Source organism: Microtus pennsylvanicus, chromosome 12, assembly GCF_037038515.1.
Source record: "Microtus pennsylvanicus isolate mMicPen1 chromosome 12, mMicPen1.hap1, whole genome shotgun sequence".
Lineage (NCBI taxonomy): Eukaryota > Metazoa > Chordata > Mammalia > Rodentia > Cricetidae > Microtus > Microtus pennsylvanicus.
This window is the reverse complement of record NC_134590.1, coordinates 93,026,574-93,042,630: the sequence shown is the minus strand read 5'-3', so window position 1 is coordinate 93,042,630 and position 16,057 is coordinate 93,026,574.

Sequence of the window (16,057 nt, the reverse complement as noted above, 5' to 3'; positions counted from 1 at the left end):
AACAGGGCAGAAAGCAGCCACATTTCTTTGCCAAAATGTCACATGTTAGTCTTTATCCTACTTGCCAATATTTCCCTCTAAAACCTCATGAACAGGAACATCCTAATCCACCTTTCTCTCATCACCGCTGTCCTTCAAACTCTATCTAGTATGTCCCATTTAGGTACACCTAAAGCATTCAACCACTCTCCTGATCCAAAGCCCCAAAGACCACATTCCACCAACAAGGAGTTTGTATCTTATATTGCATTACAGCAGTGCCCTGTTCCCTGGTACCATCTTCTGCCTTAGCCAGTGTTCTATTCCTGTGAAGAGATGACGTGACTAGAGCAAACATTTTCTATAGTCTCAGATATTTATTCTATCATCGTGAGGAGCACAGCAGCACAAGAGGAAATATGATGGCTCATAGTTCTACATTCAGATCTTCAGGCAGGAGGAGCAGAGCAAGGCAATGTACCTGGCTTGGGCCCTTGAAACCTCAAAACCTACCCCAGTGACATAAGTGCTCCAATAAGGCCACAACTAGTCCAACAATAATACACCTCCTAATCATTCCTAGCAGCACTCCCAGATGACTAAATATTAAAATATATGGGTATGGAGCCATTCTCATTCAAATGCCATAGTATCACATTTTTTTAATTGTATGTTTTACATAAATCACTACTCTAATCTGTAATGCCTTCTATTCCACAATGACTTCTAGTTATTAAGAATTTCATTTGAGAGACACTACCTGCACCTATAGGAGGAAGAGGTCAGTGACTGGCCTCCCAGCTGGACAGCACAGTCTCTAGGAACTAGGCCCTGGGGTACATCCTATGTACCTCCCCAACCCATCACAGCTCCACTATCTGGTCAGCAGGTAAGACTCCTGCAGATATGCTAATTCACCACCCCTGTAATCTACAAGCCTCACTTCACCCCATAAACCCAACCATCTCCCATGGCATCAACCGCTCCCAGATACATAGAAACTACTTGCACTGATTGAGGGAAGAATGACTGCCTGAGGCACAGGCATATCCTGTATCAATTGGAGATAGAGATGTGTAGACAGTAGTTCAAGAATACATTCAACATCATAAAAATTAATATGACATCACCAGAACCTAGTGGCTCTATAGCAGTAAGACGTGAGTATCCTGATGGAATTCTGGAAATGGAAAATCTGGGTAAATGAATAGGAACCACAGATGTAACATTATCAATACAATGCAAGACATGGAAGACAGAATCTCAGGCATTGGGGATACAATAGAAGAAACTGATTCATCAGTCAAAGAAGATGTTAAAGCCAACAAAATCATAACACAAAAGGTCCAGGAAATCTGGGACAGAATGAAAAGACCAATATGAATAGAAGAAAGAGAATACCAGCTCAAAGGCACAGAAAATATATTCAACAAAAGCATAGAAGAAAACTTTCCCAACCTAAAGAAGAACATGCCTATGAAGATACAATAAGCTTATAAAATGTCAAATAGACTGGATAAAAATAAAGTTCTCTTACAAAATAATAATAAAAACACTAAGCATACAGAATAAAGAAATAATATTAAGCTCTAAAAAGTAAAAAGGTCAAGTAACATATAAAGAGAGACCTATAAGAATAACACCTGACTTCTCAATGGATATTCTGAAAACCAGAAGGTCCTGGACAGATGTTATGTTATCTAGACACTAAGAGACCATGGTTGCCATCCTAGGTGACTATACCCACAAAAACTTTCAGTCACCATAGTCAGAGCAAACATGATATCCCATGACAAAACCAGATTTAAACAATACCTATCCACAAATCCCACCCTACAGGGGGTACTAGAAAAACAACTACAGTCCAAGGAAGTTAGTTGCACCCACAAAAACACAGCTAATAAATTATCTGACACCAGCAAATCCCAATGGAGGGACACAAACACAATAACATCACTACCACTAAAACAAAAAATAACAGGAATTAACAATAATTGATAATTAATATTCCTTAATATCAATGGGCTCGATTTGCTTATAAAAAAACACAGGCTAACAGAATGGATACAAAAACAGGAGCCATCTTGCTATATACAAGAAACACACCTAAACTTTAAAGACAAACACTCATCTCGGAGTAAAGGGTTGGGAAGCAACTTTCCAATCAAATGGACCTAAGAAGCAAGCTGGTGTAGCTATCCCAATACCTAAGAAAATAGATTTTAAACTAAAATTAATTAAAGGAAATGGAGAAGGACATTTTCTATTCACCACAGGAAAAATTCATCAAGATAAAGTCTTAATGCTGAATATTTATGTCCTAAATACAAGGGCACACATATTTGTAAATGAAATGTTGCTAAAACCTAAATCCCATATCACACCCTACACACTAATAGTGGAGACTTCAACATCCCACTCTCACCAAAGGGTAAGTCTACCACACAGAAAATTAACAGAAATGTCATGACTCAAATGTGCTAAACTGACATCTATAGAACATTTTACCCCAAAACAAAATAATATACCTTCTTCTCAACACAGCATGAAACCTTATCCAAAACTGTCCATGTACTCCATCAAAAAGCAAATCTTAATAGATACAAAAAATGGAATAACCCTGTTATTATTGGACCACGATGGCTTAAAGTTAGAATACAACAACACAAATTACAAAAAGTCTAAAAACTTATGGAAAATGAATGATGCTCAACTGAATGACCACTGGGTCAAGGAAGAAATAAAAAAATTAAAGATGTCTTAGAATTCAATGAAAATGAATACAAAGCATCCAAACTTATGGGACACTATGAAAGCAGTGCTAAGAGGAAAGTTTATAGCACTAAGTGCCTACATAAAGAGTTTAGAGAAAGCTCACACTAGTGACTTAACAGCACTCCTATAAACTCTAGAACATAAAGAAGCAAACTGACCCAGGAGGAGTAGAAGCCAGGAAATAAATTGATGGCTGAAATCAATCAAATATAAATAAAGAGAGCAATACAAAGAATCAATAAAACTAAGATTTGGTTCTTCAAGAAATTCAACAAGAAAGACAAACCCTTGTCCAGACTAAACACAAGGCAGAAAGAGAGTATCCAAATCAACAAAATCAGAAATGAAAATAGGGACATAACTGACACTGAAGAAGTCCAGAGAATCATCAGGTCATAACTCAAAAACCCGTACTCCACAAAATTGGAAAATTTAAAAAAATGGACAATTTCATGGTAGCAATTTGAAGGTGGAAGCAGAACATCAAAATTTAAACCAGTTTGGCCTTGTGAAGCCATGTCAGCCAGCCCTAACCTGATGACACTGTTTTTGTCTGCCCAGAAAGGAACTGACCTAAGCCAGTCATTTACTCAGACCAGACTAATGATTAACACAGGTCCCCTGGGATAGGAAAAGAAACTTAATATGGAGCCAGGCATGACTTAAGGGCCATTGGCATTTTGCTTTGGTTCCTGGTGGCCTGTCGGTGAGATAATAATAGGATAATGGCTGTGAGGTATTTGCTTCTGCAAAAACTTCCTTATCGCTATGGGAAATGATGAATTGGTCTTTTATTGCAGTGTAGCAGGAAAGTAAGAAACAACTGAGGGAATTAAAACAATTTTCCTGCTCAACTGTGGAGTTCATGGATGGTTGTAATAATCACCTTTGTGATATCTGCTTTAAAACTCACCTTAACCCCTCTTACACCTTGCCTCTAAAACTGTCTTCCTTCTGTTAGCAATAAGGATGAATTCATTTCATCTAAATTTGAATAGGGTCTAAGTCTTTGGTCTTTTCCTGTAGATTAGAACATCAAAACATTCTATGTTAAACAACAACAACAGAAACCCAGTTCCCAAAAGTGGAAGTGTCCAGGATGAGGACCTGGGTTGAGAAATAAAGATAGAAGATTGGGATTGGTAGGTCTTGTATAAGCTGTTGGTTCATGCTTGACAGAACAGAGTAGAGGAATGTGGTCATGTGGGAATTCTGAGAGCTTGTGAGAACACTCCAAGAAGACCAGACAAAAGTTTTGTGACCTCAGTTTCTTAGAAACAGCAAATTGTTGGAATGCTTTGTTTTGTTTATTGTTATTTTTTGTTTTATTTATTTATCTATTGCTTCTCCAAGGGGTAATAGATAGGAGTGCATTTGTTCACCTTAGTCATTCTTGTTTGAAACAGTTTTTCATTTAAATGTTTCTGCCTCAGTGGAAAAACATGCTTTTGCCACATATTGCTTGTGCTAGTGACTGTATACTGAATGAAGTCAGGAGAAATTTGCTCATATGACCTTTCTTAAACCTCAGAATATACATTTTCTGAGGAGGTGAATAAAGTTGACTATTGCATGTGATTTAGTCTGCTTCAATTCTTTCTCCATTGTCCCAGGTATCACTGACTCTAGGGATCTAAGGATCCACACCTGATCATGCCTCCAGTCCCTCACTGGAGAATTCTAGGGAGAGGTTACCACCTAATCATACCCCCAGCCCCTCAAGGAGGATTCTAGGCAGAGGCTCTACCCCTAAGGCATGCCTCCAGCCACTCTGTGAGGTATCCCAGGCAGGGTCTGCACCCCTGAGCCACAGTTCCATACCTAGGTTTCTATACATACTGCACTTCACTTGTGTTTATTGCCATAACTGTGTTTTGGTCCAGAAGATCACACTTTCTTTTGAACCCCCTGCCGCATCCCTGCCCTCACCTTTCACTGGTGAGTTTTTGCAGTGAGCTTATACTCCTGGGTCGAGAGTTCTAATGTAGCTGGCATATGGGACATCATATCAGATAAAAGGTGATGGGAATCAGAGGGCCGGAGGGTAGGGAGCCCATAGTGTAGGTTGATGGGGTCAGCTGGGCATCATTGGCTTGCCTTCCAGTGAGTCCCATTCATCACCCTGGGTGCTGGGGAAGGGTGTTCTGAAGCTTTGTCTTTCAGAAATTGAAGCTGCAAAACAATCCCACACCAGTTAAGAATTATGGACAATAAAAAGGGTTATTTATTTAAGGGGAAAAACTTACAGATCACCGTCCCAAACAACAGTCCTCTCATAGCAAACAGGAAACAGAGAGTCTAGCAGCCAGTAGCAAGAGAGAGCGTGCCTGGTTGCTGCTGCTTTTTAAAGTATAAGAGACCACGCCCCAGTGGGCTGGTATCTTAAAGGCCACTGGCTGACCGAGCGGAAGGAGCTCCTGCAGCAAGAAATGATGTAGATTCAATGTCTGAGTGTCCTTGTGTCCTCTGTGACCCCAAGCCTGCAACTGCTGCATCTCCAGGATCTCCAGAATGCACTGCACGTCCTTATCCATCGGTCTCTGCAGTGAGATGGCAGGGGACACAGGCAGAGGCACAGCCTGGTTCACTAGTTGGGTACTCCACTGACCGATGCATTTCCCGCACTGAAACCCATGGTTGTTAATATTCCATCAGTCAGAACTGTGGACAATGATGTTTTCAGAGCCACACGCTTGTCCCAGATCAGAAGAGAAAACTGAGGCCCAGGGAGTGGCAGAGAAATGTCAGGAGTCAAGGAACTCACCCACATGACCTACAGGAAATGACTATTGTATAAAGTCACCACAGCACCAGGCTCCAAGGCTCCATCTGTGGGTAAGGAGAGGGAGAGGCATAGGGATCAGAAGTTCAGTGCCATCCTCGGCTACATAGTGAATTTGAAGTCAGCCTATGTACATAAGATTCTGCCTCCAAACAAAGAGGAAGAGAGAGTAAAAGGAAGGAGAGAAGGGGGTAGTTGAAGGGGAGGTCCATCCATAGCCAGACATACTCACAGACCTCTGTACCTGAGTCAAAACCCCATGTTCAGTGGCCGCTGATGACTAATTCAGGAAAGTGACCCTGAGGTGCACGGAACTGCCTGGATCCTGCCAGCCATCCCTGTTCACATCCTGACTGCTCTTCCTGTGCCCCATCACCTGTCCCAAGTCCCCAGAGTCAGTCTCTCAATCAGTTGCTGCAAGGCTGTCACCTGCCCACACAGAGCTTCCTCTTCCTTGAAGCTTTCTGGGGAGGCCTGCTACACTTTCAGTGCCCCCTTCAGGATGAAGATATCTATAGACAGTTCTGTGATAGAGTGGAGAAAAGCACTCTGTGAGTGGCCATACTTATTTGGGCAGCCACCTCTGTGCTTCTACTGGGCAGCTTGGTATAGGGTCATTGGTATGAGCCAGTAGTCATACGGAGTAGAAATTTTATTGCTATAGCTCAGGGGCTAAAATCATTCCTAAGGTTTGTATGGGGATCCAAGGGAATATCTCTATTTGTAACCCTGAAGGGGTTCAAAATCAATTTGACATCTATAAATAAAACTTTATCGACACACAACCCTGTCTGCTCACAGCAAATAAGAAGACCCAGTATTGCCTACTGGTCAGGAAATACTTTGTCTCATTGGCCCTTTATAGCAAATGACGCTGCCTTTCCCACTCCTAAAGTCCCTGCTGTTGAATCTATTGAACGACTAGAAAGACTAAGGTTTGGAGCAGCCTGACCAAGCCCAGGAACCAACATACAGCATTTGGATTTTAATCTCATTTTAGGGGATTCACAATATTAATCTCTGACCTACAAACACGCACATGCACACAAAGAGCACAAAAAAAAGATCCAATTGGGATCCAGTGAGATGGCTCCGGGGACAAAGGCACTTGCTGGCAAGTCTTTCTCTGCCTGAATTTGAACTCAGGGACCCATATGGTTGCAAGAGAAAAAGATTCAGGCAAGTTGTCCACTGACCTCCATACATGCCTGCTCTGTCCCCATTAGTGAATACATGTAATTTAAAGATACTCAAAAAGAGAGATGGGAAATGAGTTCAAATTTTGGCTAATGATCCATTTTGTGACTGTGTGACCTTGAGTGAGTGGCTTAGTAACTCTGTACCTATTACTTCAAGTAGGGATAGTTAGGGAGAGCAGTAAAAGCTAAACTCTGTTACCATGGGTACAATCACCAGTTGGACCACCCACATCCAGAGTGGCTCTATCTATGTATCTCTTTGTTCTCTGTGCTCCAGATTCTCGAATTAGCAATGACCTGATTTTATAAGGCCTTGCCAGTTGGGAGGATCCTCACTTCTGTGTAACCTCAGCTTCATGGGCCATGACAGGGGCAAGAAGGGAATCCATCCTATTGTCTTTATCCTTGACCTTGTACATCCTGTACATGGTTCTGGGGCTGGAGTGCCCTCTTGGACTCTGTACAATACCCACACTGCTGCAACTGGGCTGTAGCCAGCTGTGCCTGGGCCACATGCCTCTGCTTCATCTTAAACAATGGTTCATGCTGCATCTGTGGTCCTAGATCATCCATGATTCTCTAGACATTTAGAATGCAAGGAGGTTTGGATCCTGTTGCTCTTTCTACCCTTCAATGCAGAGAAGTTGACTTTTCTACCTCAAGGAAGGTTCTGGATTATCACTTGACCTGAAGAATATTCTAGCTCTTTCATGTACCTTTGGCTACTAGCTGAGTGTCCTGTGAGAGGTAGTTAAGCCTCTTTGTGCCCTAGCTTCATCACTTGGTGGTGAAGGCTTTTGATCTAGAAACATTGGAGGGTGATGCAGGAGGGTCAGAAGTTCAAGGTCTACAGTGTGAGTTCAAAGGCAGCCCAGGTAAGAGAGAGAGAGACAGACAGACAGAGAGAGAGAGAGAGAGAGAGAGAGAGAGAGAGAGAGAGAGAGAGCTTGTCTCAAAATGCACATACACACACACACACACACACACTCCATTGTAATGAATTGATTCATTTTCATTTGTTTTATTTATTTATTTTATTTTATTTCATTTGTTTTATTTATATTTATATAAATACATAAATATTTATATATTTATTTGTTTCATTATATTTTATTTATTTATTTCATTTGTTTTATTTTATTGTTCATTTCATTTTGTATTTGAGAGGGTCTCAAACTGCATCCATGGATCACTAAGTCTGCTATATCAATGTTTTCAAGCTCAGATAAATCTCAGTGCATAGAATGATGGCCCAGCATGCACCTGGCCTCTGTGTAAACAAGGGTTGTAGATAGAACTTGTCATCCCAGGTATTGGTAAGTGGAGGCAGGTGGGTGATGAGCTCAAAGTCAGCTGTACATACATCTACTACGTCTGGAGGTGAGAGCAGAGTCTTCAGGCGTTGATACCTTTTTTGTTATAAGATACGAACTCTAGTCATTCGGTTATGCTGCAAGCACCTTTCAGCAATTTGGTTTCACATAAATTGGAGTTTTAAATGTCTCCTTTTCTTGGCATTCATAAGCAAAGTGTTTCATTGAAATAGAGTTATAAAGTCAGAGTTCATTATAGTGTTTTTACCTAATTGAGTATTCGATTTACTGATGACACGACATTTTATAGCCATCACTGTTCCAATTTAAAAACACTGGAGTATGGGAGATCCTATCTTTAAGAAACAGAAAGCTTGCAGGTTGTGATGGCACACCCTTGTCTCTCCTCTACAGGTAGTGGGAACTAGGAGAATGGATCCTGAAATAGAGGAGAACATAAGCTCATTCAACAGCCAAAGTTATTTAAAGTCCCAGACAGCTTATACTCTGTGAGTTTAAAAAGGGCCTAATGGGTAAAGTTCTGCTGAGTCTAAGCTGTTTACTATAACAAGACATGTTGGACTTGGAAATCATGATTTTCTATAGGGACGTGTAAAGGGTAGTTTAAACATTTAATTGAATAACAACAATAAACAATAATGAGAGACCTGAAGTAAACTCATTTCTGTGTATTACACCTGAGAGTAGCATAAACACATATCTAATAACAATGCCATGTTTTGAAGTAACTGAGGCCACAAGAATCCTGTCTTGTTTTCTTGAAGTGTTCTTATAAGCACTCAGAATTCTCCTTACATGACTCCAGTCCTGGACCATGTTCCACTATTTGCCCCATTTTCAAATTCTTTTTAAATGCAGGATATCACAAGTGGTTTTGATTTCAGATGTAGATAAACTTTATTGTCATTTGTATGAGTATGCTCATACAAATATATATATAATGAGTATGCTATAAACAAGCAAATTTAAACTTGTTCTGCAACCAAGAACAAGAATCAAAATATGAACAGTATTATTTGCTACATTATCATTAGGGTCAGGAAAACCTAAGGAATAGATTGGAGAGGCCCATATGATAAGTAGTTCTGGTATATCTTGGAACTTACTCCATTTTGATTTTCATAGAAAAATAAACATTGGGCTGTTCTATGCAAATGTGAAGTTATTCAAATCTCAAGGATAAATTTAATGTCCTGCCTTCTTAAGATGAATGAATGACTCTATTGCACTCTCAGGAGTCAATAAAAGGCATGGACACATTAGCATTAATAACAGGAGCTGTGTCCATCCAATCCACAAATTTATACAAAGGATGATTAATGTTAGCCCAGTACACTCACTACAGATAGCTAACAGTTGGAGAGAAAATTCCCCAGTGACCTATGACTCTGTGTGTTTCATAGAATATTTTTGCCCCTGATGTATAGGATTTTACTGCAGCCACCAGTGGGCCAACTGCAATTCTGATGATATGCTCCATATCTCCTTTTGTCTTTTAGCGACATTTGCTATCTTTCTTGTAACTTCCCCGTCTCCTTGCTGTGCACAGTTGTCCTTGATTGTCCCGGGTAGAATGGGATGAGTAACTTTTGCTTGAGGTTTTATGTGTACTTTAATTTATGCCCCAGATGTGAGGAATAAAAGGAATGCTTGTAATATGAGTAACAGTCACTCTTTACCCGAAGGTTAGGGTGTGGACAAGCATGAATAAGGAACACAAGATATTTGTGGGTTTCTACCAGACATTGTAGTTCCTGTAGTATTTGGAGCATAGCAGGATATGAATATAATTAAAGTAGTTTCTATTGCTGAAACTAGTCCTACAACATGATAAATGTGAAACAATATTTGAGGTTGATAAATTAAGCATAATATGTGAATCAAAAGAGCCAGTTTCACCTGTTGATCTCAGAAAAGACAGGTAATAATAGATGGATGAATCTCTGCACCATGAATCCCCCTAGTACATTAGATGAGCTACCAACAAAATAAGTATCTGTCTGTGGAATAGAAGAAGGTTGTACAAGTTTTATAATCTTAAATTCAGTTTGTATAAGAAACTCTCCAGGCACCATTTGAGGATGATCCAATGTCATCGCTCTTTCTACAATGTTATTATGTAGGTTGATATTCTGAAAGGATGATGTAGCCAATTAATATACCCTAAGAATTTCTGAAAGTCATTATGTGATTTTTAAATTGCCTTGTCTAATAAACTTTTGGGAGGATTTAATAGTTGTTCTAGTAACTGGCTGTCCGAAATATTGCTCAGTGTCTAAACTTTGTGCTATAATATGTAGCATATTTTATGTAGCATATCCTGAGTCATGTCATTTATGGATTTTAGCTCTTTGAAAGTGGCTAATTGAATATTATCTATAATAGTAAAAATATATGCCTGTGGGAAGGATTGCTTCACAGGCTCTAAAATATATGTAGACTGGGTTGACTTAAAACCAGTAGTGTCCACTGCCTGTCTCTCAAGTGCTGGGATTACAAATGTGCCCCACTATACAGAGCAGAGATGTTTTTAAAATGACCCATGTTTGAATTAGAGATGAAAGGATAACATAAAAATCATGCCAGATTACTGATTGAACAGTGATTTTTTTGTATCCTATAGTATATTCATTTCATCTGCCAAAACATGTCTTATGTCTCAAATATTTTTGTTATTTTTTTGGTTTGTTAATTTCAACTCTATAAATTTTTTAACTGTGTGTACACACCTGTAACATGGTATACATGTGCCAGTCACAGAGTAACTTACACATATCAGTTCTCTACTTCCTCCATGTTAGTGCTGAGATCAAACTGAGGCGCCTGAGTTTGGCTGCAAGTGTCTTAATCCAGTAAGTGAATTAATTAGCTCTTATTTCAGTTTCAAAAGTATTCACATATCTGTAGGTGTGCGGGTGTACTAAAGTAACAGCCTAGGTATAATAATAAAAAAAACTTGTATGAGTTTTGTGGGTCTCACAGAGACTAACTTCAGATCATCAAGATTATCAGAAATCTCCTATACACACTGAGACAATTCTCTACTATCCATTTCTGTTTCCAAGAAAGTGTTAAGAGCAAGTAAATACTTAGTTCACTCAAAATAAAATGGATGGCAGTATAAATATCATTTTCATTTACAAATAGATTTATTATCCAAAATGTCCTCCGTTTCTGCATTATTGGATATGAACGTGCTTATAATTTGAAAACTAGGCAATATTTTGATGATGCAATAGTTTTACTAATATTGAGGCCAGTGAAAGAGCTCAGTGGAAAAATGTACAAGGTATTAGCTCATTTATTAGATTCATAGAATTTTTCAACAGTATGAATTCTTTCATGCTTGTTTTTCAATACAGGGTTTTTTGTAGCTTTGGAGCCTGTGCTGGAACTAGGTCTTATAGATCAGGCTGGCCTCAAACTCAACAAAGATTTACCCCCCTCTGCCTCCCGAGTGCTGGGATTAAAGGTGTACCACTACACAGCTCTTCCATGCTTTTGAAGGCTACATTTTTGTGCAAAGGCTTTACCACATTGATTTTATTCATATTTTTGTTTCCATCATGACTTATTTCATGCAAGTGAAGGTGAGTGTTACATGCCAAGTATTTACCACATTGAATACGTTCATATTTCTCTCCAATAGGACTTCTTTTATGAATTTGAAGATTACTATGATATGAAAAGACTTTATCAAAATGTTTATATTCATAGGGATTCTCTCATTATGAGTTCTTTCATGTCTTTTTAGGTAATGATTAGATGCAATGGCTTTGCCACATAGATTACTTTCATAGGGTTTCCCTCTAGTATGACTTCTTTCATGTCTTTGAAGATGATTGAGATGTGCAAAGGCAGCCGGGCGGTGATGGCGCACACCTTTAGTCCCAGCACTCAGGAGGCAGAGGCAGGTAGATCTCTGTGAGTTCAAGGTCAGCCTTGTCTACAGAGCAAGTTCCACGACAGATAGGATTGTTTTACATAAAAACACTGTCTTGAAAAAATCCCAAAAAGAGATGTGTAAAGGCTTTACAACAATGATTCCATTCATAAGGTTTCTTTTCAGTATGACTTCTTTCATGTATTTGTAGATAACTTGTAGGTGCAAAGGCTTCACCACATTGGTGATTTTTATACCTTATCTCTCTAGTATGAGTTCTATGTACTTGATAATGACTGGTCACATGCAAGATTATATCACCTTGATCATATTTATAGGGTTTTGCTTCCAAATAAGTTCTTTTGTGCAACTGTGAAGATGAATCAAATTTAGGACCTTTATCATACTGATTACATTCATAGAGATCTACTTCATTATTGGTTATTTTTTTGTCTTTGAAGATACCTGTGATGGTTAAAGATTTTAATTTATGGCTCAACTTTATTACTTCTATTTCCCATATGTTTTTCATATCTTTGAAGAGAACAGGAAGAACTCAGAACTTTACCGCCCTCATAGGTCACTTCATGCTATACTATCTTATATATGTATGCAATAGAAATGGTCAAACTGACAGCATTGTAAATGGTTGTAAATGTACACTTCATTGATATACAACTTCCATGTCACACAATTTCAAATGCAGTCACCAACTCATTTTAGAAGGAAACAGAGAAGCAGGTTCATGACTCCCATTTCTGTGCCCACTGAATAAGATGTGGCATTGCAGAAGAAATGCTTAGTGACATATACAGAAATACATGCAAAAAGAGCAACACTACTGAGCATATATCAACAAAATTGTGTCAAAACTACTAGTTTCAAGAAAGGACTGACAAGATGGGTATGATGGCTCACGGCTTGTGTCCCAGACCTTAGGATGCAGAGGCAGGTGAAACACTCTGGTTTCCAGGCCAGCATGCATTTCATTTCTAGGACAACCAAAGTTACATATCAGCCCCTTCTGAAACAAACTAATAAGAAAAGATAGAAAGCCCTAGGGACCCACTCAAAATTCCTTCCGAACGTTAAACATCCACTGCAGTTCTGTGATGGTTGGTCAGAAGATGGGAGTGACTATATTTAAAGTGTAAGGCAAACACAATATTCCTAGGAAGAAATGCATTTCTAATAAGTTACTGACGGACAGAGCCAAGAGTTTCCAAAAGTGTAATAAATTGAATGCTGATATTAAGATAATAAAAACAGCAATAAAAAAGAGTATATGAGGAAGTGCTACAAGGAAGATCATCTGTTGCCTCTCTAAAAGACCTGGATCAAGAAAAGCCTTTATTCCCTGCACTTGACGGGCAGAGGGAGGTTGGTTTCTATAGTTCAAGGCCAACCTGGTCTACAGAACATGTTCGAGAAGGATACACAGAGAGAAAAAGAACCTGTCTCAAAAAAAACTTTAAATGAATTAAAATATTTATTTTTAATTAAAGTTTTATTCAAGGTCTCTCCATGTAACTACCTGATATAGGTCTTAGAGTGCAACCTGAGTTCCCTGGAACTGCATTGTATGCTCCTAATACCTGTGCCTTCTTTCCAGCTAAGAAACATGAGCATTAAATCTCTGGAATTTTAAATCGATGGGTTTACTTTTTAAACATTTAAAAGTTGATTCTTTTATCAACATAAAATCATTAAAATAAGTATTAGATCATCTATATGAGAAAAATGAATTTACATGATGCACTAGTGATGCTCAGGAATTACATTCAAGACAGTAGTCTTCCCAGAGCAAAGAATTTCTATTTGTCATCTCTACTCTTTACATACTGATTTTTATTTTTGAGACCAGGTCTCACTGTGTAATCCTTGCTGGCCTTGAAGTTGCAGACTGTCCCAAAAGGGATATGATTAAAGTCATAAGTCATCAGACCTAGCCATATTTATAAACTTTATGTAACATGTACACAAAATATCACAAGACCTCAAGTAAATATACTGTGTTCATAGAATACTTCTTTTTAACATTGTTTTGACCTTCCCTCATAGGTTTTGTTTCAATTTCTTTGTTATACTTAATATGCTTTTTTATGTTTGTTTCGTGCATGCCTCTATATGTGTACCTGCCTAAATAGTTCTCTCAGAGGACAGAAGATGGGTCAGACTCCTTGAAATTGGAGTTATAGGCATGTAAATCCACCATCCCGGATGTTGTGAACCAGGCTCAGTTCTTCAACAAGAGAAGCACACATCTTCACAGCTGAGCCATCTTTCCAGGCACTGCAGGTTTCTGAAACTGATGAGCTAGTACCCCTGGAAGATGGTGGTATGGGAAGTCCTTTTGTATATGTGTTGCTTTTATTGATTAATGAATAAAGCTGCTTTAAGCCAATGGCTTAATAGAATATACTAAGGCTGGGAAAACATATATATATATATATATATATATGTATATATGTATATATACACACACATATATAAATACATGTATATGTATTTATATGTATACACGCACACACACACACATATGGAGAGAGAGAGAGAGAGAGAGAGAGAGAGAGAGAGAGAGAGAGAGAGAAAATACAGAGTACAGAGTCAGGGAGAGGCCATGTAGCTGCCTGCAGAAGACAGACACATCAGAATCTTGCCAGCAAGTCACAGCCACGTGGCAATACACAGATTAATAGAAATGGGTTAATTTAAGATATAAGAGTTAGTCAAAAATATGCTTAAGCTATTGTCCAAACAGTATTACATTTAATATAGTTTCTGAGTGATTAGTTTGAGTTTGTGTTTCTGGAAAACAAACCAGCGCCTTCATCAATAGAATGGCATGACAACATGGTCTAAAAACTTTGGGGCTGATGCGTACCACCCACTTTGGTTCTGGATGCTTGTGTGCGCCAACTTAGGGTCAGGAGGAAAGTAGCTGAGACCATGTCATGGCTCAGCGGCCCCATCTAGGCAAGCAGTGGGATTGGGTCTGCTAGGAGTGCATGGCATATTCCTGCTGCCATGCACAGAGAAATTTCCAGGTAGCACAGTGCACTGCATGGCAGATTTAGATTTTACTCAGATTAAAAGAGTTTATATGTGGCACACTGCTACCCAGAGTTGAGGTGGTGAGGATGGCTCCTATCTGGCAATCCCAGAGCCAGCAGTGAACTACCTCCACCATATTAAAAGCCTGAGAGAGGTGAAGCCAGCACCCAGGGCTCCTGTGACCAAGCTGCTTACTTGATTTTAAAAGCTCTCCAGGACAGAAAAGGATTACAGATACACAATAGGACAGATTCAGACATAAAAGACCTCTAAATGAGATACAGTGTGTTAAAAAAAAAAGTATGTAGGCTTGGGACAGAGAAAAAAATATAGACAGTTATAAAAAGAAATGGCTTTTTAAAGAATAAAACAAAGTCTTTGAAGAGACAGACAGTCATAGATTAAAGGAATAAAGAGAAATAAATCATGTAAAGATGGAATATACACAGAGAGTCTGGATTATGTATATACTATTGTGTTTTCTTTAAATTTCTTTTTTTTTTTTTTTTTAGAATTGAATATTTATTACTTAGAGGAAAGAGAGAGTGTAGGGGAAGAAGGAGAAGAGAAGAGACAGAAGGGGGGAAGTGGGGAGACACGCATGAGCTAATAGGGGGACAGTAAGTGAATCTAAGATGCCGGGGAAGGGGGAGCAGGGGTTGCCAGGTGTGGGCGTGGCTTGCCTCTTAAAGAGACAAAAACCATAACAGTAATAACACAAATTTCTCACCAAGGCAAATGAAAAAAAAATAGTCAACTCCTTAAGTAACACTCAGGGAGTGGACCTGAGATTTTATCCCCACTTTGCCTGCTGTGGTACCTGCCCCCAGCCTCCACTCACTTCCATGGGAATGATGGGGAATGAACTCTGAGCCTTTTTCTGTGCCCAACATTTGTTTCCATAGACAGATATAACCATGAGCTGTGGCAACTGCACCCATTTCTGTGTGCCTGTTGATGGTCATAGGCTTTCTGTTTTATTGACATTATCTCATCAGAAGCATGTTCGGTTGCAAAGCTAGTTTGTTTTAGTTTAACATTGTCTATTTCC